We start from the raw sequence: 22,100 nt of genomic DNA on the forward strand, positions 1-22,100 counted from the left end.
GTATCAGACTTTATTTCAAAACGGTCTTCTTCTTTGCCTTGGGACTGCCAAAGATGAATGCCAGGAGAACTCTATTAGCTTCATCTCTAAATGTACCTTTTCCCACTTTAGTACTGTAGTACTTAAATCCATTTGTAAAACACCACAAACATCATTTAGCTAAATATAGTGGGCTTAATATTTAATAAGGTTGGTTTTGTAACACCCAAATATTGAATTTAGCAGTGATGTTAATAGTGTGAACTATATGCTGGATGCTAATTTGGTCAAAAAACAGTTTAAGTGCAAAACAGTGTAACTTTCACCACCTTGGCATTCAGTCCTGTGCTAAACGGGTTTAGTTTACACTGAATTGATATTTCCTAAGAGCCAAAGTGTAAGCAAGTTCATTTCCCATTCTGTGTAAGGGGAGTTGTGCTCACTTATGTCAGGCTGCCTTTAGCCTGAAGTACTCAAATAGTGAAAAGGAAAAATGAAATTAGATTCTTAAGCTGAGATTTCCAAAGCCAGCTAGAGATTTGAATGCCTATCTTTTATTAAATTTAATACCAACGAGGCATCCACATCCTATGGTGGATTTGAAAAGCTCAGCATAAACGAATATTATCAGAGCTAAGGTCAGAGGACCAGACTGTCTTAAGTACATGGCACAATCAGATGGACTTCAGTGCCGTTGCGCTGGTGTAAGTGACAGCAGCATAGTCCCCTGACCCAGTCAGTCAGGGTTTCTATCCCTCTCTTTATCTGTGTTCTACAAACCAGCTGCTACTTCTTGTAGGGTTTTGTTGGGGGAAGTAGAGAATGGTATTTCCAATGTGATTTTTAATTAATATTCCTGGAAATTAGGATGGATAGGTTATATATTGGAACTTACATTTTAAAAACATCTATAGGTGGGGTTTGCTAATGGGTACTTTTGGAAGGAAGGGGTGCTTGATGGAGTTGTTGCTGGTGAGACAGTTGCTAGGCAGAGGCCGCTGCTTGGTGGACAGGCTGAGTGGAAGTAAAGTGGTTGGGCCTGGATAAAGGTAAGAAAGGTGGTGGGGGCTATTGAATGGGAATGTGGATACTGCTGAGTGCGGGGAGTTGGGTGGAGAAGTGGAAAAGGGGCCATTTTGTGGAGGGATTTTGGAGCAATGTTATTGGCTGTTGGGTCGAAGAATGTTCATTGGCTGCTCATGCGCAGATTAAAATTTAACTTCATACATCACACTCCCTACATCCCTCAAACTTTCTCCTTGATATCTACACTGATCACAGAAACTGTCCTGCTCATGGTACCCAGGTGACTCCCAACCATTTGTGAGTGATGAAGAGCAAGAAGCTGCAGTGGAGATTGTACAATAGACATCAAAGGAGGGAACTTTCTCTTTCTTCCATCTCCTTTTCCTCCTGGGTCTTTGCAACCATCTCTAGCAAGCAAGTGGATTTTTAAAAAAAATTTATATGGTAGAAATATGCCATGTCCATGGGGCAATGCTCTGAGATCCCACTTAGAGGTCACAATCCTCATGTTGAGAGACCATCTGCTAAGTGATTCGAATTATTTTTTACTTTTCTGCATAACAAAAATCCTGATCTTGATTTGCCTGCCAAACTCTGCATATGGGAAATGAGTATTTGGAAGATGGCCATGTGACCTAATAGGACTTTCCATCTCCATCATTAGTGTTTCTATTTTACTGTCTTATTTATTGAGGGTTCCTTTGGAGAGAAAGCAATGACTTCCACGCTACACAATGTATTTGCAGACTAAATTCATACCTTAAGGCTCAGAGCATCATCTATAGTCTGAACCAAGACAAAATCTTAAAAAATTAATATTTTTAAAATTTTTATGCTGCAAGCAGTTAGATCACCCTGAGCCACCAATAAATGTTCCAGTTCCATGTGACTTTCAATTATTGTGAATGCTTTCCCCCAGTAGCACATATGCAGACACAATGCCAGGACTCCTTACTAATGAAAATTCAATGAGTCTTGAAGAAGTGTATTATATATAATTTACAATCATGTATAATGCACATTTTAAATGGCTTGGATGATTTACTGCTGGATGGTGTGTTTCTCAGAAAACAGAGAAATTTCTGAGACCAAAAATTGACTGATCTCTGTCCCACCTCATCTATACTATACCCATTACAGCAGTTAAAACTTCATCCCACACTAGTGGCTTAATGGCAAAGGCCATGGTCCTGCAAACAACTATCCATGTGCTTAATTTCACTTAAATCAATGCAGACTTTCTTTTCTCACAGTTACACAGCTCAGAGTAATGATGCCAAGCTTTCAAGTGGTACCAAATATAAGTGACTAGCAGGTAATGACACTTTTTGAAATGTAACTGAGGTGGAGATGTTGAGTTGCTTCCTTCCCCCTTGGACCTCATTCCTCACTACCTTGCCGCTTGTGTTGATGTTAGTCCCTATGCAAAAAGTGGGTACAAAGTGCTGGCCAAACAGAATTTTGCCTAGGACCCCTGTTCCTAGAGTCATGTCTCAGTTTTTATTTTAACTGGTTAGTAACCACCTGATTGAGAAGAAAAGCTGGCAAACATGACCCAAGTGTCATCGATGCACTTATGCCTGAATCTGCAGGCACTCTGAAGGCGGGGAACCCTGCTGTGATTCTTGGGTGGGCAGGATGGCGGGGACCCAGGTTGCATCCCCTGCCACCCTGAGAGGGAAGAGACACTCTCCCATACAACCACTCAAAGTAGTAGACAGAGCAATAGTATGGGGACAGGGCGATGACCTGAGGACAGGCCACAAGGGACCCCATGTCAAGGTGAGCCTAGAGTCCTAGATTGTCTGAATTCAGCCCTGCCAGTGGTAGCATTATCCTTCCACTTTTCATAGGTTTAATTGACAACACCAGCGACAAAGCAATGGAGGATTAGGCCCTCTGTCTTGTATTCAAACATGTATCAAGACCAGTTCTTTGGAATACACTGTGTACTGCAAAAACTCCACATGCTGGACGATGGAAATTCCCAAAGTACAGAGTCAGCACTGAAAATGTTTCAGTTTTAGAAACACAAGACAACATAACATTTTTTTCTGACTATTCTAATTATGCTATGGTATTCCCAGAAGTTCACCACCTCTCAAAGCTGGAAATTGAACATTTCAGCTCCTAACTTCTAGGCACCTTGGCACCCAGTGGAATCCCCAGCTCCAAATTAGCCACCCAGGCTCCCTATACGATGAATGGGAAAAATTGGTAGGTGCCTAAGAATGGGCTCAATGAAAGCCACCATGGTGAGCAGGGAACTGCTAACCTAGCCAATAGGAAATGCTGTGGGGTGCTAAGTCCTGTCCCTCTCAGGGATTTAGGATATAAACTCTTTTTTTTCCCAAGAAATGCTGGGATGGGGTAGGAAGAAGGCAGCAGCAGCCTCCCTTATGACCTTTAGCCTAATGGTCAAGGCACTCAGCATGTGAAAGACCTTCCTTGCTCATTGTAGAGAAGGGATTTGAACTTGGGTTTCCCTACCTCACAGGAGAGTGCCCTAACCACTGGGGTAAAGATTGTGGAAGAGAGTTTTTCCACTAAGTCCCCTTCATCTCATTTTGTGTGAGTTTAGAAAACATCTATCAGACTGAACCCTACATGCAAAGTAGCTGGAGTCTGTGTCCTGCAAGGCTTGGGCTACTAGGTGAGGTAGCTGTGCATATGCTCAGAAAGCTAGGCACCTCAGGGACTTTAATGGTGGGAATTTTAGGCACCTTCAGAGTTAGGCAGTAGCTGAGTAGGGGTTTTAAGGATCTTTGTGGCACAAATGTTTGGCTTAGGCACCTTTTGTGGGTCTACTCCTTAGGGACTTCCAACGAAGAACAACATCCCTTATCTACAACATATGAAAAAATATTCTGGAGGGAAAATTAATAGAAAATCCTGAACTTCAAATATGTTGGTTTGGGTTTTGTGATAGTTTTTCCATCCCTACATGTCAGGCCAAATCTTTCTGCATTTGAAGTCTCTGGGAACCTTCGAGCTCTATTTAGTGGCGGCAGGACTTGGTGCATTTAATTAAATGACACTGTATTCCCTAAAAGCCGCAATGTGCTTGCATAAGACAAATCTTCAAAATTTTCCACCTCAGTGGGCTACGCATTTGACATTCTCTGGGCAAAATACTCCTTTTCCCCTCCCGCACAAAACTCCACATGCACCGATTACATCACTCTTTCTCCTCCTGCTTCCAACATACTTACAACTTCCTAGTATTTCATGGACACTCCTCAGTCTGATTCCTCTGCCTGGCAGTTGTTCCTCACAACACCAGTGGTAGTGAGAGGTAAAGGTAAAGCTTCTGCTGCTCTCTGTAGTAGAAAGTGGGTGACTGGTTGGGTGGCATTGGGCGGGTAGGCACTGGGGAAAAACAAAAGTTCCTCCTTGTTATTGAATTATTTTTTCAGAAAAGAAGACTTCAACTTAGTGAAGCAGCATCTTGGCTCTGCTTTCTCCTCTTGTTCTTGTGCACTGTAGCAACAGCTGCCCTTGTGCACTGTAGGAACAGCTGGCCATGTGCTTTGGACTGTGTGTTGCAATACTTATGGAGAACACAAGCTCTGAATTCCCTTTGCAATCACAGCCCTGTCTGAGTGAGCCCCATCCAGCTCTGTCCCAACAAATGCTGAAAATTGTAACAAACAGAACCAGCCTTAGCAAATATTGTGGCAAAAAAAATTTTTTAAAGGGCCTTTTCTGACCTTAAACTTTATGATTCTATGAATTTTTGAGCAAATCTGTGAAGCATTTTTAATGTGTCCACTTCCACACCCAATCCTAGGGGGGAAAAAAATAAACTTCTGCCACCCAGCAGTCACATTCTTATGCACAGGCCCATCCTGAGGATTTTGGGGGAGTGTCTGCAAGATGGTTTCCATTGGCTTATATCAGTTTGCATACATTCATATTTTCATGGTTATCTTCTCAAGGAAGAGGTGAAGTGGTAACGGAGCATGCATGGAGAAACCAAAGGCAAGTACATATTGTAGAGTGCTGTTGTGGCTAGTAGTGTACATAGTACGAATATTGATCAATCCTCAGTGTTCGGATAGGATGATCACAAATAATTTAAACAATTTCCTGTTGAAAGACTTTTCTTCCTTTCATTCACATGATAGGAGACGTGCACTCTGGTTTTCGTAGTGAAACTGCATCTTTTGTTCTTGGTGATAAGTGATAGATTTCAGTACCCTTTCCTCTAGACGTGTGTTGATGTACAGTCAATAAAATTCTTCCTTTTACGAAAAAATTACCTAAAAACTTCACCTCCAGTTGTCTTGCTTTTTTTCTTACAGCTTTATTCCTAATCTCCAGACCAGAAATTGCCTTGGTTGCCATTTTAGATTCAAGCTTTTTGTTAATTGTATTTCATATATATCTATATATATTTTTGTATACTTCATTATGCAAATTTACATAATTTTGTCAGAAGCATGTCAAGTCACATTCTGTCATGTTGCCATTTTGTTATGTCACTTCAAGAGGTCAAAGAATGCAGCTGTTAAATAGGGAATCAACAGTCAGAATGTTTTTCAGATAACTTTTAGCTCAAGTATGATACCTGCAAACAGTGGGAATTATGGGGTCTCTTTTCTGCCAATGATTCTTTTAGCCACATTCCATTAATGATAAAATAATTGAATTTATTAATTGATTGAGTTCACTGGAAATAAACTGAAGTGTGACTAGAATTCAGAAAAATAAACAGCAATGACCTTCAGTAATCTGAACACAACATAGAGAATGTGATGGGCTGTTACTAAAAATGTAAAATAAAAATGAACATAATTTTTATGCTGCCTGTTGACCTTTAACTTTCACAAGCCTGAGTTGTAGGTGAAAGGAGAAAGGATATTTGCAATACCAGGATTTGAGTAGAAATTGGGGAAAAGACCATCTACCCTAGTTACAGACAGCAGTTAAAGAGCACATGAAATTGATCACTGTATGAACTGAATAATCTAATTTTTATTAAACTTCCAAACCAACATATGCATGGAATAATGAACATTTTAAAAAAATTCCATGTTCATAATCATAAATGAGGGACAATTAAATGTATATAAAAAGAATGGCAATATCTATGTGTTTACATTGTGCTGATCACAGAGATATCTGGATGCATGCAGCATCACAAAAATTAAAACACATGACTGCTGCTAACTGTTGGCATGTACCAATCCCACATCTACAAATACCATTTCTATCCATTGATGAAATTAGTAGTCCTGGCTGCAGCTCCAAGTGAGAGGGAACAAATACATCTTACACTGCCTCCTAAAAAGCATCAAATGCTGTGTTTGGGTAGAACAGAAAACAGAATGACTTCCAAAACTGAGACTTCTCCAGCGGGTAGAGACCAAGACATTCTCAGTGGCATTTAGGACGGGAGAGAGACAAAAAGATTATTGGTGGAATAACAATTCAGTAAATAACAGAAATGGTGGCTGAGTAAAACTGGTAAAAATAATCATCAATTTTTTGAAGAAAATATCTTTTTGATTAAATGGACATTTTCTTGGGAAAATTTCCATTTTTTGTCAATCTTTTCTGGGGTTTTGCCTCTCCCTCCTGCCTCTCCCCCTCCAAAAAAAAGTTTTTAAAGGGGTGGTGGTTTCCTATTGAACCCCCAGACATTTTGGTTCTCTAATGCAGAATGTGGCAACCCAACTCTTAAACCTGTCCAAAAATACTATGGCAGTAGCACCGATCAGAAAAATTTTGCTTCCACTGAAATTTTCAGTAGAATTTTTTTGTTGAAAATTCGAAAACAGAAAACGTTCATTTTTCAGCTGAAATATTTCCATTTTCAGAGAAAACAAATCATGTTTTCCAATAAAAAAATCAAAAAAATTTGAACAAAGGAGATAAAAGAATTTTATGGAATGTGTTTAGTTGAAAACCAAACTGTCAAAAAAAAATTGTTGACAGAAAATTTTTGAGCAGCCCTATGGTTCTGGCTCTGTATGGGGCTCGTTCGAACTAAAACAGATAAAACTATGAGGGAGGAAGGCTGAACCAATTATAATTGAAGGCGGGGGGGGGGAAAGCTCCCATGAAGTCCTGAGAACTAAAGCCATGGAATTTGCAGTTCTATTTTTGACTTTTAGCTATGGGCCCAATTAAATATGTTTTAGAAGTACAGTACCTGGTGAAATCACTGCAGAAATCTCTATAAACCTGTGAACTCTGAGGTTGTTTCCTCCTAGATGCCCACTTCATATAAAAATAATAGTCCCAATCCTGCTGCTACGAAAATTGATGACAAACATTTGAGGCTTCAGTGGGTGCAAGGTGTGGCCTGATCCTGAGAAGTCTGAGCATCCACAATTTGCCTCACAGACAATTCGAGTTGCAGATGCTCCACAAGTTTAAGGATCATACCCTGTGGCCTGTCCCTAGTAGCTCAAAAAAGCAATAATACTGGGCCCCAGCATACTAAGTTTCCATTTCTCTAAATATTTGTAGAATCCCTGTTTTTCAGATTTACAAAATATCCTAAAATCTAGTGATGTGTTAGTTTACTATCTGATATGTCATTTCTCAGGGGACTGGATTGAAAGATAGTAGGTGTTTTCCATATGTCAATATTATATTCTACTACTGAAACTTACTTATAGGGATGTTGTGAGATTTCACAAGTGAATGTTTGTGCTGCATTTTGAAAATGTAAACTGTTCTATAAGTGCTAAGTATACAGTATTATTACTGTCTAGTGCTTCGGTTGATTAAGACCAGTGGTTCTCAAACTTTTTTTATTGGTTTCAGAGTAGCAGCCGTGTTAGTCTGTATCCGCAAAAAGAACAGGAGTACTTGTGGCACCTTAGAGACTAACAAATTTATTAGAGCATAAGCTTTCGTGAACTACAGCCCACTTCTTCGGATGCATACAGAGTGGAATAAATATTGAGGAGATATATATACACACATACAGAGAGCATGAACAGGTAAGACAACTCCTCAATATTTATTCCACTCTGTATGCATCCGAAGAAGTGGGCTGTAGTTCACGAAAGCTTATGCTCTAATAAATTTGTTAGTCTCTAAGGTGCCACAAGTACTCCTGTTCTTTTTTATTGGTGACCCCTTTCACAGAGCAAGCCTATGAGTGCGACCCTCCCCCCTTATAAATTAAAAGCTCTTATTAAATATTTAATACTATTATAAATGCTGGAGGTGAAGAAAGGTTTGGGAGTGGAGTTTGACAGCTCACAACTCCCCACGTGATAACCGCACGGCCCTCTGAGGAGTCATGACCCCCAGTTTGAGAACCCCTGATTAAGACATTTATTTCTGACCCCTATATTGACTGAACTCTTGCACCTAACCTTACCTCTTGTTATTGCTTTGCTGCAAATGCATCAAGATGTTATATTATTTACTATAAACGTAGGATGAATAATGGGTTAGATGTGGGAAAAGATCCAATACATCAATATCTGGGACTATTTATAGTTTTTTTATTGGATGTCCCTTGTCGTTGCTATTATTTAATTTAGCCTTGAGCCTTTTATTTAACTGAAAAGTGCACATTTGCAAATGGATTTTAGTGAGCTCATAGGGCTGGCATTTAGAAGACACTTTTCCAGCTAATTAGCAGTTCTACCCATGGTAAGATGAACTACTTAGCAAATTTGTCTTCATATCAGCTACTAATGTATAACAGAAACAAATTGAATTTTTAATCCATAATACACCACAAAATCAGCCCTAATAAAAAATGACACCATCAAAGCATAATACACATGTTTTAAACATTTATCCTTTTCATTTACTACAAATGCTTCACTGGAAGCTTCTTACAACTGAAATTTTTTTTCAATATGAATTTATGTTTTTCTATGTATGCACTGTATGACTTTGCTATATATTTGAATTGGAACATATCTTAAGTGTCCACTTAAGAAACTAGTAAAAATCAGTAGCATAGTGGATTTCATATAAAAATCTACCAGACTTGAACTGGAAACCTCTTAGGAGCACTTCAAGCTTTTTTTTTTTTTTTAAAAAAGGAAAGTTTGGTCAAGACCTGCTGTGGGCATTATGCTAGCCACCCCTTTTTTAGCAGGGCTGGAAAGGAATTTTTCCCTTACCGCCAGATTGGCTTAGGTTTTTTCACCTTCCCTACAGTAGGTTCAAGTGGGCTCTGTTCATGTCCAGTGCAGGTACTCCATAGGAAAGGTATACAGCGACCAGATAAATGGCTTGAAAAAGGATGGTTGTGGACTCCTATGACTGGTATGGCTGGGAGCCAACCCCCCATTCTTATAGCCCACCTTATCCCTCCTACAAGGGGGGGGTGGATGGTAAGGTCCCGGCAATGGATTTGCCCTAATAAAAAATGACACCATCAAAGACACGAGAAGTCATTCTTCCGCTCTACTCTGCTCTGGTTAGGCCTCAGCTGGAGTATTGTGTCCAGTTCTGGGCACCGCATTTTAAAAAAGATGTGGAGAAATTGGAAAGGGTCCAAAGAAGAGCAACAAGAATGATTAAAGGTCTTGAGAACATGACCTATGAAGGAAGGCTGAAAGAATTGGGTTTGTTTAGTTTGGAAAAGAGAAGACTGAGAGGGGACATGATAGCAGTTTTCAGGTATCTAAAAGGGTGTCATAAGGAGGAGGGAGAGAACTTGTTCACCTTAGCCTCTAAGGATAGAACCAGAAACAATGGGTTTAAACTGCAGCAAGGGAGGTCTAGGTTGGACATTAGGAAAAAGTTCCTAACTGTCAGGGTGGTTAAATACTGGAACAAATTGCCTAGGGAGGTTGTGGAATCTCCGTCTCTGGAGATATTTAAGAGTAGGTTAGATAAATGTCTATCAGGGATGGTCTAGACAGTATTTGGTCCTGCCATGCGGGCAGGGGACTGGACTCGATGACCTCTCGAGGTCCCTTCCAGTCCTATAATCTATGAATCTATGAATCTATGAAAGCATAATACACATGTTTTAAACATTTATTCTTTTCATTTACTACAAATGCTTCACTGGAAGTTTCTTACAACTGAAAAATATTTTCAATTTGAATTTATGTTTCTCTATTTATGCTCTGTATAGCTTTGCTATATATTTGCATTGGAAAATATCTTAAGTGTCCACTTAAGAAACTAGTAAAAATCAGCAGCATAGTGGATTTCAACTAAAAGTCTACCAAACTTATACTGGAAACCTCTTAGGAGCACTTCAAACTTTTTTTTTTAAAGGGAAGGGCCCATTGGTGTCACTTTTTTGTTTAATTATGTAGCAATGCAGGTCTCTGCATAATTAAAGCTGAAACTGTTATAAGGCTGATCCTATGTATATATTTCTTTAATATTTGTGTAGCATTGTGAAATGAAAGCACTATATAATACAGCACAAATAATACTTTGTGTATTAATGTATGTACATCTCTACAATTTCAAAGTGCTAAATAATATTAATTTTAAATACTTCCAATGGTCCTTGTTGAAAAAACACAGCATTTATTAATATATTGCTTCTGCTTCATGGTTCATGTTTTACCTTCTTCCATGATGATTCTTAATAAACAATATCAGTCTCATTTAAAAACAAACAAACAAACAAAAACGAGAAGAGGCCTGAGTCCTCTCTTCATAGGCTCCTGCTACCCTTTTTGTTTTTTTCTTCTTGTTTTTGAATTATGTCTTTCTACCTGAAGTCTGAAATCCATCCACTCTGTAACTGCACTGTCAAACTCCTATAACTCATGCTGAATATTGCGAGGCAACTTCTCCATACTGTGTGTGTAGCTTGTGTTATGCTATTTCTTATCTGATTCTCACTTGTATAGCCAGATTTTGTTGTATTCCAGACACGAGGATAGATGAATGGCATTCTTTAAAAGACCAGCATATCTGTTTAATGACGGTCATAGCGAATTCTTTTGTAAAGATACTGTGATATCATTTATTTTGTCAAGTAAATTCCTTACACAAAGTGTTTTCTGATTCTCTCAGTCAAATGTTTTATGACAGGCAAATAGGCTCTCAGGTACCATAGGCCCTGTAGGAATTATATCTTGAAGGAGTAATTTCTGTGCTCTTGCTTATATTCTGTCTACCTGCTGGTGCATGTAGTCATTCCAAGTCACTTCAAGTTGCATAGCCAAAATCACTCACCTTGAAAATTTGGCTTTATACAAATTAGGTATAAAAGCTTTTAGTCTGGTCTGTAAACATCTTCCCATAAGTAGTTCAGCTTGCACACATTTTGTATAACTTTATGGTGGCGACTGATAAGACAGCAGGAAAATAAGCTATTTTATGATTTAAAGATAGTTTATCTTCCTAGATGATTTTCATTGCAGTTTTGAAAGTTCTAGCAAGTGGTTCAGTTTCTCCCTTTAGATTTTGGATGGAAGGGAGCAGATAAAGCATCTTGAATATTAACCTATAATATTCTTGGTATGCTAACTTGGTTCATTGTTAGATTTAATTATCTGAGCTACCCAAGAATTGTTAAAAATGAATTGTAAAGCCGCCTTAATGGGTTCTATTGACAAGAACTGAGGATATATCATTGATGTGATGGGCATCCCTTGTTAAAATTCTTCCATAAAACCGAAAAAAAGAGTTGGAATGATTTATCTGTTTCTGATAAAATTCACCACCTCTCTGGATAATATAGCTAAAACATTTCTTATGACCTATAACTTGTGCTCATAAAAATACTTCTAAGGAGCAAATTTTTGCCTTTGGGATGTCTCACATTAAACCAAATGTTAGGTATTTAAAAACAAATGGAGGATGGGATATGCCCAATTTCCCATAAAAAGCTTTCACCACATTCCCCATTTCATATTATACATGTTTAACATTATCCAATACTACCAGTATACCCCAAATACCCTACTTCTCCTCTCACTGAAGGCCTGATCCGAAGCTTATTGAAGTCAACAAGAGTCTTTCCCCTGATTTAACTGGACTTGGCTCAGGCCTTTAGAGCATAACCTGCACCCACTGAAGTCAGTATCAAAACTCCATTGATTTCAATGGTGCAGGAACAGGCCCTTAGACAGGTTTTATACCATGTGACTCTATTGACTTCAATTCAGATATAATGGGGTACTCCCGCCCCACTTGCCACTAGGGTTAATGACGGCCAGGAAGGAGGCTAATTAATCAGACAGGCCACAGCTGAGGGGAATCAGGTAGGCAAGTAATCCGTGGAGTAAGTAAGGGAAGCCAGCTGTGGAGGAATGAGTTGGACAGGACATATAAAGACAGGAAATTGGAAGTAGTGAGGGCTGCTAGGAAAGGATGGATGTTCCCAGGAGAAGGGTAGAAGTGTTTGGAGACTGCAGGGTGTGTTGGCTGCAGTCACTCCCTGGGCAGAGAGAGGGTGCTTTGGGAAGTGGTAGACCAAGAAAGAAAAGGGGAGCCAGTGGTAGGAAGCAGCCCAGGGAAAGAGCAGTGAGGGTAGAGAGAGAAAGCCTGAACTGCTGAGCTTAGGGTCACTGTGCTGGAACCCAGAGAAGAGGGTGGGCTCAGGTTCCCCTACCAGCCACTGGGGGAGGCCCCCAAGCCAGTGAATGGAAAGACTGTGAGGAATTATAACCCTGGAAGGGGGAACATTGAGTGACCTAGCTGGAGGTTGAATCATGGAGAGGATGCCGAAGTTCCTAAGATGGAGAGAGGGGCTGCAGTCTGGACAGAGAGTGCGTGGAGTGCAAACCCCAGAAAAGGGGGTTAACTGAATGAGCTAATCCCCAGAGGGACCAGCAGGAGATGCTGCAAGCAGTGAGTGGTACACCCTGACACAGAAGATAATCCAAATTTACATAAAGATGACACAGGTTCATACTGCAATAGTTGTGATATTAACAGGAGTGAGCAACTGGTAGGTCTTCTCTGTGAGGGTCTGCCAACTCTGGAGTCACTTCTCATTTTGGTCCATGGCCCACCACAGTTCAGATGTGTTAGCTTTCTGGGCATGCTGCAAAGGACTTCCTTTCAGTTATTTGGGGAAGATGTAGAGTGAAGTTTTTCAGGGTAAGGAGACTACTGAGGTGCTTCTGCAAGGGGCATTTTATTTTTATCTTTATTTTGTTGGGGGATATTAAGGAGAACTAATTAATCAGTGCACTACAGTGTCTCATTCAAATATTGTGATAGTGTGGAGTGATTTTAACTGATATAAAGATGGGTGATTATTTAACATTTATAAGTGAAATAAATAACCAGCTTGATTGTTTACTCCCACATGATCCTGTTTCTTCCACAGCCTAAGAGAGGCTATGCTATCTTGCCATTTGGATCCTGGGTTTTAGCATTAGTGGGGACTCAGTTCTCATTCAACAGACTTCTTAGAATCTTTTCATATGGTGCATAGGGATCAGAAGTAGGGGAGGGATTCTGCCCCTTCATTATACCATGAGTAATTTTGACCTGGGATTTTCAAAGGGGCCTTAGGGAGTCAGGGCCAGATTTGCAAAGGTATTTAGGCACCTAAAGAAGCAGATAGGCACCTAGTGGAATTTTCAAAAGCTTGATACCTAGGATTTTCAAAAGAACCTATTAGGCTTTTATCTTCATTTTAGACACCAAAATACCTTTAAAAATCAGGCCCTCAGTCACTCAACTGACACTGAAATCTGATTGGAGCTGGGTGCCTAACTCCCTTAGGCCTGGTCTACATTGGGGGAGGGGGATCGATCTAAGTTACGCAACTTCAGCTACGTGAATAACGTAGCTGAAGTCTACGTACTTAGATCTACTCACCGCGGTATCTTCTCTGCGGTGAGTCGACTGCTACCGCTCCCCCGACAACTCTGCCTCTGCCTCTTGTGGTGGAGGAGTACAGGAGTCGACGGGACTAGACTAGATGTGATAAATCAACCCCTGCTGGATCGATCGCTGCCCGCCGATTCGGCGGGTAGTATAGACATGCCCTTAGACTCTTTTGAAAACCCTACCCTTAATTTCTGTTGTAAAGAACTCCTGAAGCACCATTAAAATAGGAATATTTTACTATTCTAGGTTGTTCTGCCAAATTCTGGAGAAAACTTCTGGTCTTTTGCAGCTAATTAACCCTATCAGTCACCGGCCCCATCTTGTAGACAGTGTTACTGAAGCTTGGTTCAAGTTCTCTGGGCAGCCTACAATATAGCATTGAGGATTAGAAACTTATTTATGAGCTGAAAAAGTAATCTGCTACATATTCGCCTCCCTGGCCAGATTAGGGGACAGTCTGGTAAATGCTTCTTAAAGCAAGCTCCATGTGGTACAAGCAAAAACAAATATGAGAGTGATTTCCTATAAGGGCAGTCTGTCATGGAGAGTAAAATAGAGCAATTAATCAAATACATTTTGCTGAGGTGGAATCATTACATATCCATTTATGTCACTGTCCTCATTGGACAGGATTCTCTATACAGTATAAGGTGGAGGTACAAAGAGTCAAATTATTGCAATGTTACAAGTATAGGCACTGTGCTTAAGAGATTCAGCCACTTTCCATGAACATGGCTCAAGCCAACACACACACCATTCTGGCCATTTAATACTTGTCTCATTAATTGGTAAAATGCATAGGAATAGTACAGCTGGTAAATATTACCTTCAGAAGAGTCTAGGATTACACATTTGCCCTATGTCCCAATGGGCAGTGCTCTGAAAAATATACTGAGCATCCTAAACGTTCATTTAATTTCGCAGGTCTGGAATATATCTAAGGGAGAATCACCCAGCATTGTGATAATGAACATCCTAAATAGTCAATTAATCAATCATGATCTCAAACTATGTAAGAGAGAGACTGTAGGGCAGCAGCACAGCTTAGTTTACAAAATGATTAGTTCCAATGACCAGTTATGTCTGACACACCAGTGTTCAGGCTAATGCAAGATCTTCTCATTGTAATCAATTAATTCCTGAATAATGTGCTCAGATGTGTACGTGCAGCACCTGCCACAGGTTTTCCTTTTAGAGCTGGGTATTTGTGGTGTTAATTACATTAAAAAGGGATCGAGCATCTATTAGATTTAAGTGCAGTTTATTGCCTAATCAATATTACTTTCATTGTCTATCCCCTCACACCATTTTTGACATTTATTAACATTAAAAAAATTGCTAAAAATATAATAATGGCTTGTCATCTTCACAGGTCATCCAAAGTATTTTCACATTAATGTGTCAGCTCAATATTATGCATAGATGTAAAACAAATCACATTACTCTAGGCATAAATGGTAATGGAACTTTGTCGGATCATACTGCACATGACACTATGTATGTTGTAGGGTATTGCTACAGAATGGCTCAGCAGTAAAACACGAGTTAGTTTGGTGGGCACAATAAGCAAAATGTTTGGCAGGGTATGATACATCTTAAGCATGTAATGCATTGCACTAATTTTAACTATACACATACACAAAATGTATCATGTTTTTTATTGCGACCACTTGTGGTGGAAAATGCTACTCAACATGTACATCAGTTGATAGAATTCTATGATTCTATGATCAGAATCTGGCCCTAAATAAGCATAGCATTCTGTATGAAGCTCTATACCTGTTACTCCTAATGCAATACTCTATTTTTAAAAAGTGCTCTCAACATTTTGTTGTTTGTCTCCCCAAGAAATTAAATCTACTCTCTTTCTATGTTCTGGATCTCTTTTGTTATTGGATTATTTCTACATTCATTGCTCCATCTTCTGTGGTTTAAAGGATCAATTTGGACTCCTCCTCTTTGTCTTCATTATAGTCTTTACTATCCTCTTCAGCATTATCTTCTAAAAGTGATCAACTGTCCTTCTTTATTGCTATCTTCAAATTAGTGTGAATGCCTAGGCAGGAATGGAATGTCATATTGCCTCAGAGAAAGAATCTCAGTAAAATAATATAACACCCTACCTAAATATTGGTCCTTAATTGACCATTTGCCTTGCAGAAAGTGTGCAGCCTAGAAAAACCCTGGTCAGGAGGGAGAGAGGTGTCAATCTCTGCCCAAGAAAGCTGGGGGCTCAGGAGATGGGAGCTGAGAGTGGGTGCCCTGCTGGACTACAGAGGGAGAATACAGGTGCAGATGCCCTGAACTGTGACACATAGGGTCACGGATTGAAATGGTAAACTAAGTCCCTGTGTAATGGCTGATATATTAGTACACCTCTACCCCAATATAATGCTGTCCTCGGGAGACAAAAAAAAATCTTACCATGTTATAGGTGAAACCGTGTTATATCGAACTTTGATCCGCTGGAGTGCACAGCCCCGCCCCCCCAGAGCACTGATTTACTGTGTTATATCCAAATTTGTGTTATATCAGGTCGCATTATATCGGGGTAGAGGTGTACTTCTCTTTGGCTCTTATGTTTGTTCGAGTTTTCTTTGTTGCTTATAAAGTAGCTCCATAAATCTCAACAACATAGCCTAATCAGGGCTAGTGTCTGCCATAATAGAGCTGACTATGTTAACAAGCTGATTGAAATGTTTTCCGGCATGTGAGATTCAGCTCGCTCCATGTATGTTTTGCCTGGCTATCTTAGCAATTATTCTTATTTATGCACCAGTAGCTTGGCTTATCCATTAATGGTGAGAGGACACAGGCTATGAATGTTTTACACGAGCAGCAGCCAAATAGTTATGAGGTATAGCTGCTTACACAATCTATATGGGAGCATATTATAGTTTATGAGGCATGCGGCCATTGTATATGATGAGTGTTTAGCAGTGTAAAAGAACATTAGTGTTATTTTAAGTTGCACACACCTGCACTAATAAAGTCTTACTGATGTACTTGCATGTTACAAGCTGAGCTCTCCTTTCTCATCAGCAACTTGCTGAGGGTGCTGTGATTTTCTTTTCCCTCTTAAATGCATAATTCAGTTCCTACTGGCCCCTACCACTAGCCAGTATCTGTCTGCAAATGAAGTTCTCTACAACATGTGCAGCTTTGAAAAAACTTAGTGTAGTCAAAGTAACTTTTTACGCTAGTTCCTGATTTTGGTTATCCTTCTATAATTAGAAAGTCCATGATTTCTTGGTTAAATACGAATGTCTATTGCATGATAAGCAACTTTGCACTTTAGTAGGTCATAGCTTACCACAGCAGAAGTAAAACAGCTTGCACCAGCCTAACCAGGTGGTATTGACCAGATGGAATACGGATAGAAGAATCTGACCTTCAGTGAGGTCTTATAAAAAGCCAGATATCCAGATATCAATAAAGAGACTGAACAAATGGTGAGCTGAAGTTATGCTTGTTTGAGCCAGATTATCTATCTTTCTTGTGCCTGCTATAGAAAAATGCGTGCTGAATGGAAAAGAAGTTGGAAGTCATAGCGCAGATTGTGGACAGCTTGTTAGAAACCCAAGATGATGTTTACATATGGTACAGTAAATGTTCAGAAGGGCTCATTTTCAGATGTACAGTTTAAAGGTATTGTGCTGAGATTTCTGCCAAGGAATGGGATCATAATACAAACTGGTTTTGGCTGAAATCTCTAATGACTTCATATGGTAATTAAACAAAGAAAAGAAGCTTCTCCAGTAATAATAGGGAGTAAACTGAAGGAAGAGGATTGAAAAATATGTATGCTCTAACTTGGGAAATTGCCTTCCCACATCATAGCACCTCTCCTCTCAACAAGCACCAGCTGCTTCACATCCATTCAAAAAACCTACATCAGATTCCCTGCCCTTGATGTGCTCAAGGTATCAGAATGAATACGGAAATAAGGAATTTTCTGTCCCTATGCCATTTTGTTCCCTGTCAGAAATAATCAGCTTGTGATGTCTGACTGCTGGCCCACATTGGGGGTGCTACCGTATTGCACCCCCTTAAGGAAGAGCCTCTACAAGGATTACTCATAATTCCTTACTCAGCTCCTTGGCAAATGGGAAGCATGCACCATCTCTTTGGATGGTGAAGCCTACCCTTGCTGGCACAGCTTGCCACCTCCATAATCATTACAGTTATAGAATGGGCAGAATTTAAAAAATGATTAACATTATATTGTACAGTCATTTCCTTTAGCTGATAACTTTTTGATATTGTTTTATTGTCTTTAATAAACACCAGTATATGTTTTCAAAAAGACAGTGACAGTCTGTGGATTTCTTTCCCTTTCCCCATTTTATGTGGGGATTTGATTTTGTGTTTTTTTTTTTTTTTTTTTTAAGTCTTTTGTTAAAGAACAAAGACTCCTATGGGGCTGCATAAAAAAGGAAAGTTGCCTGACATCACACATTACTCTTACTTTGATTTCACTGGGAAGGATATAAAAGAATGGGAGCTGAACTACAGCAAAGAAGAGATGAAAAGATTAAAGGAAAGGAAACCAGAAGTTGGAGAATATTATCACACAGCAGTTTGGAGTCCTTTCTGAATTTTCATCACAAGTCTCTGCTCAAACAGGGCTTCCTTTTTCTTTTAACTAGTCAGATCCTGAACTCCTGACTCACTTCATACCATTATACAGGTAAACTCCCTCTGACTTCGACCTCAGCAAACAGTCAGATAAAACAACAAGCCTGTAGAGAAAATAGTCCAACCACTGCAAGATCCAGAATTTCCCAGATTCTTCAAATATAATGTATTAGACATAGTGCCAGAATTCAGTCAATATATACTAAATCTTAATTTAGCTACTAATATACTCTGTAAATGAAGGGCCAGATCGTAAACTGGTATGCAACAGCTGAAGGTCTGGTTCTAAATCCTTAGTGATATTTTGGAAACATATTTACAATACAAATTATACATACACACAATCACACACATACAAAAAAGTAAATGTACAGTATTTACTATAATGCCCTCTATCATAAAATCTGACCACCACATATCAAGATAATCAACACAATAATATTAGACCTTAAACTACACAAACCATATCTTGCCTTCATGATAATTACTTATAAAGATAATGGATTCAATTCTGTACTTATGTAAAATGATGTGCAAGGCTTTGCATAGAATAAAGGAAGGTGCAAATGAGGTGTAAACACAATCTCTGTCCCTTCACCCATCTACTACTGTACTGCACGTGCAGTGCTATAAAAGGCATATAACTTCTTGCAGATGCTGGAAGCAGGAGTGCAAACTCAGATACAGGCCTAGCCAACTTAGAAGGGTTATTCTTAGGCTTGGCAGAGTTTGATTTCTACTTTTTTTATCATTTTGATGGATAACATCTATTTTTTTAAATCAACTTAAATGTTCACAGTTGTGGGAAGGTGTGAGGGGTTAGACAATAATATTTAATGATGGTAGATATTCTGATTCAGAAAGGTAAAGATTTAAAACAGAAATTATCAACATTACATGTCAAAATATGCAAAGTAAATATCCTTAAATCAAACTCTGATATGTTCTCAAGCAGCATTTTTCTTACTTTGCCTATCTGTAAATCTTGATTATTATCAATGGAAATATTTTTTCATTAGTTTGTGTGTGTACTGTGAAGTCAATGTTTGCCTACACTTGCAGACAAAAGTCTAATCTTTCTAAGCCTATTATACTCTATTAAAAAAAAAAAAGGTTTTTATTTACATTGTGGCCTAATCTACAAGTTAATGAGCTAGAACCAGTTCCTGGTAGAAGCAACCTATCTGTCCACAGGCTAATAAAGCAACTACTTTCTACAAGGATGCTGCAATTAGACAGGCCCAGGATCAGGCTCTCAAGGCCAAGAAGTATACTATTCTTAGCAGCTTGACCTCAGCTATGGAATTCACCACCTCAGCAACTCAGACGGAGTCTGAAACTGATCTTATTCAGGCCTAAATATCAGACTCCCTTCTTCAATAAGGTCTTCTCCCAGGAATAGCATCTTCCATTATGAGTGGTTCACCATAAGACTTATGGGAGAAAGAGGAGAGAAGACAGATGAATCACAAGGGAAGTAGGTGGAGGAGGAGTGGAGAAGGGGAATGGGAACATAGGGAGAGGGAAAGAATAGTCACTTTTGGCATGCTCAGTTCTATTTTTGGTGTCCAGTGCTTAGATGCCACAGTGACATGCACTTTGAAAATACCATAAATTAAGATTAATATCCACTGAAAACCTGTCTATTATAAAAAAACACTCCTAGTTGGATTTTGCTAGCTCCTAGAACTCTGGCCTGAGCAGGGGCGGCTCTATGTATTTTGTTGTCCCAAGCACGGCAGTCAGACAGCTTTCGGTGGCGTGCCTGCGGCGGGGTCCACTGGTAACGCGGATTAGGTGGCATGCCTGCAGGAGGTCCGCCGATCCCGCGCCTTCAGCTCCCCTGCTGCCGAATTGCCTCTGAAACCGCGGGACTGGCGGACCTCTCCCAGGCACACTGCCAAAGGCAGCTTGACTGCCACCCTCACGGCGACTGGCAGGCCGCCCCCCCACAGCTTGCCGCCCCAGGCACATGCTTGGTGCACTGGTGCCTGGAGCCGCCCCTGGGCCTGAGCCTCTAAAGGATTCTACCCTATGGACTACAAGAATAATGGTGATATAGTCAAGCAGTTTGCTGGGCCAGTGATGAGTTGGGGTTGCTCAGCTCCTCAATGGAAGGAGACAGCCTGCCTCAGAGATGAGTTTTAGTTTGTTTTGAGCTTCGAGTTTGCAGACCTGGGAGCTGACTGAGAATGAAACAGAACAGCTCAGGAGTTTCTGATTAATTCACCCTCCCCACATAGGGAGTCTTTGAACTGATATAGGATCTAGTGCATTGGTCAGACAGATCTAGTCCTGCAGACACCAGCATCCAAAGAGGCAGAAATCTGACTTGCTGCTGGCTACTGAGAACAGTTGAGACCCTCACAGGACTCCAGAGCAGTGAGCCAGGAAAGGACCCTGCCATACGCAAGGGCAATGACACTATAAAACGACTCTTTTTTAAATTTAAGCTGGCTAGCATTCACAATGTTTCAGCACTTGTCTCCAGACTGCTCCTCCATGTACAGTCTGACTGGTGGAAGGCCCAAGAAAGCTTTGGGGAGAGTTATGAGTGTTAGGTGGTGAGGAATTGGTAGATTTATTAATGTATAGTACTTATTAGGTAACCCTAACCCTTTCCTTCCCCAGATCCTATTTTCCTGCTTCCTATAAAGTTGTTGTTTGGGTGTGTTGTGGTCTGTTATGTTGGGTGTGTCATTCACTTGTGATGTACTTTATTGTTTTTCATATAGTGGGTTTATACTTCTTGCCCATTTGTAGCATTACTCACTTTCCAAAGGTAACTCGAAGGGAGAGCATCTCCCATCAATGCAGTGCAGTGTAAACTCTGCAGTAAGTGTCTCAGGCACAGTGAGGAGTCACCTTGGATGGCGACACCAAGCACCACAAAAGAGAACGCAGGACCAACCCATGCAAGGAGAGGAGAGAAGACAGTCCAACTAGCAAGCACCAGGGTGCCATACCTTGAGGCAGGGGCTTCATATATTACTTACATATACACGTTTCCCATGTCATCTGCTGTCTTTCCTATTTATGCCTCTTCCCACAAGTCTTAACTGTGTGCCTGCCATAGGCTTTTGCAACATACTTCACTGGGAGAGGTCATCTCCCTGCATGCACTTTTGACCAAGTCTAAGAGTGGCTGTTTAAGCTCTAGACATTCTTTTTGCCTTCTTTAACTCCCCTTAGAGACTGAGGTACTTTGATCTCTTTAGAGGTGGTGTGTATGAAACACACAGCAGTAGCTTCTTTAAAAATAAAACTTATTGAACACAGAGAAATAATCTTGTTAAACTAAAAAATAGCAAGCATAGAGTACCTTATGTGAATACTTTACAGAGCCCGGTGAAGTTGGCTCTCTTAGGTCAGTTACAGAGAAGAAAGGTATGTCTTACAGATCTGAGGAGCAAGTCTCCTCTCTGACGCGCCTAGTCAGACTCAGGCTCTATCTTATAGGTTATTTAGTGTATTTATAGCCACATCTAGAGTACAGGTGCTACATGCCACAGTGAATGCCTCCTGCAGATGGGAGGCAACAGGACACAATACTACGTTGGTAAAAATAGCAGGGTAGATGAGAGAGGCACTGCTTGGGCGTGTAGAGAGCTGTGTAGGTTATATAACCAGGGGATCAGGGCATGTAAGTCATTCTACCATGCCTCACTGTCTAAACTGCTATTTATACCTAGGCTTCCTGGGAGTGCAGCATC

The sequence above is a fragment of the Malaclemys terrapin genome, chromosome 6 (genome assembly GCF_027887155.1).
Source record: "Malaclemys terrapin pileata isolate rMalTer1 chromosome 6, rMalTer1.hap1, whole genome shotgun sequence".
NCBI classification, from domain to species: domain Eukaryota; kingdom Metazoa; phylum Chordata; order Testudines; family Emydidae; genus Malaclemys; species Malaclemys terrapin.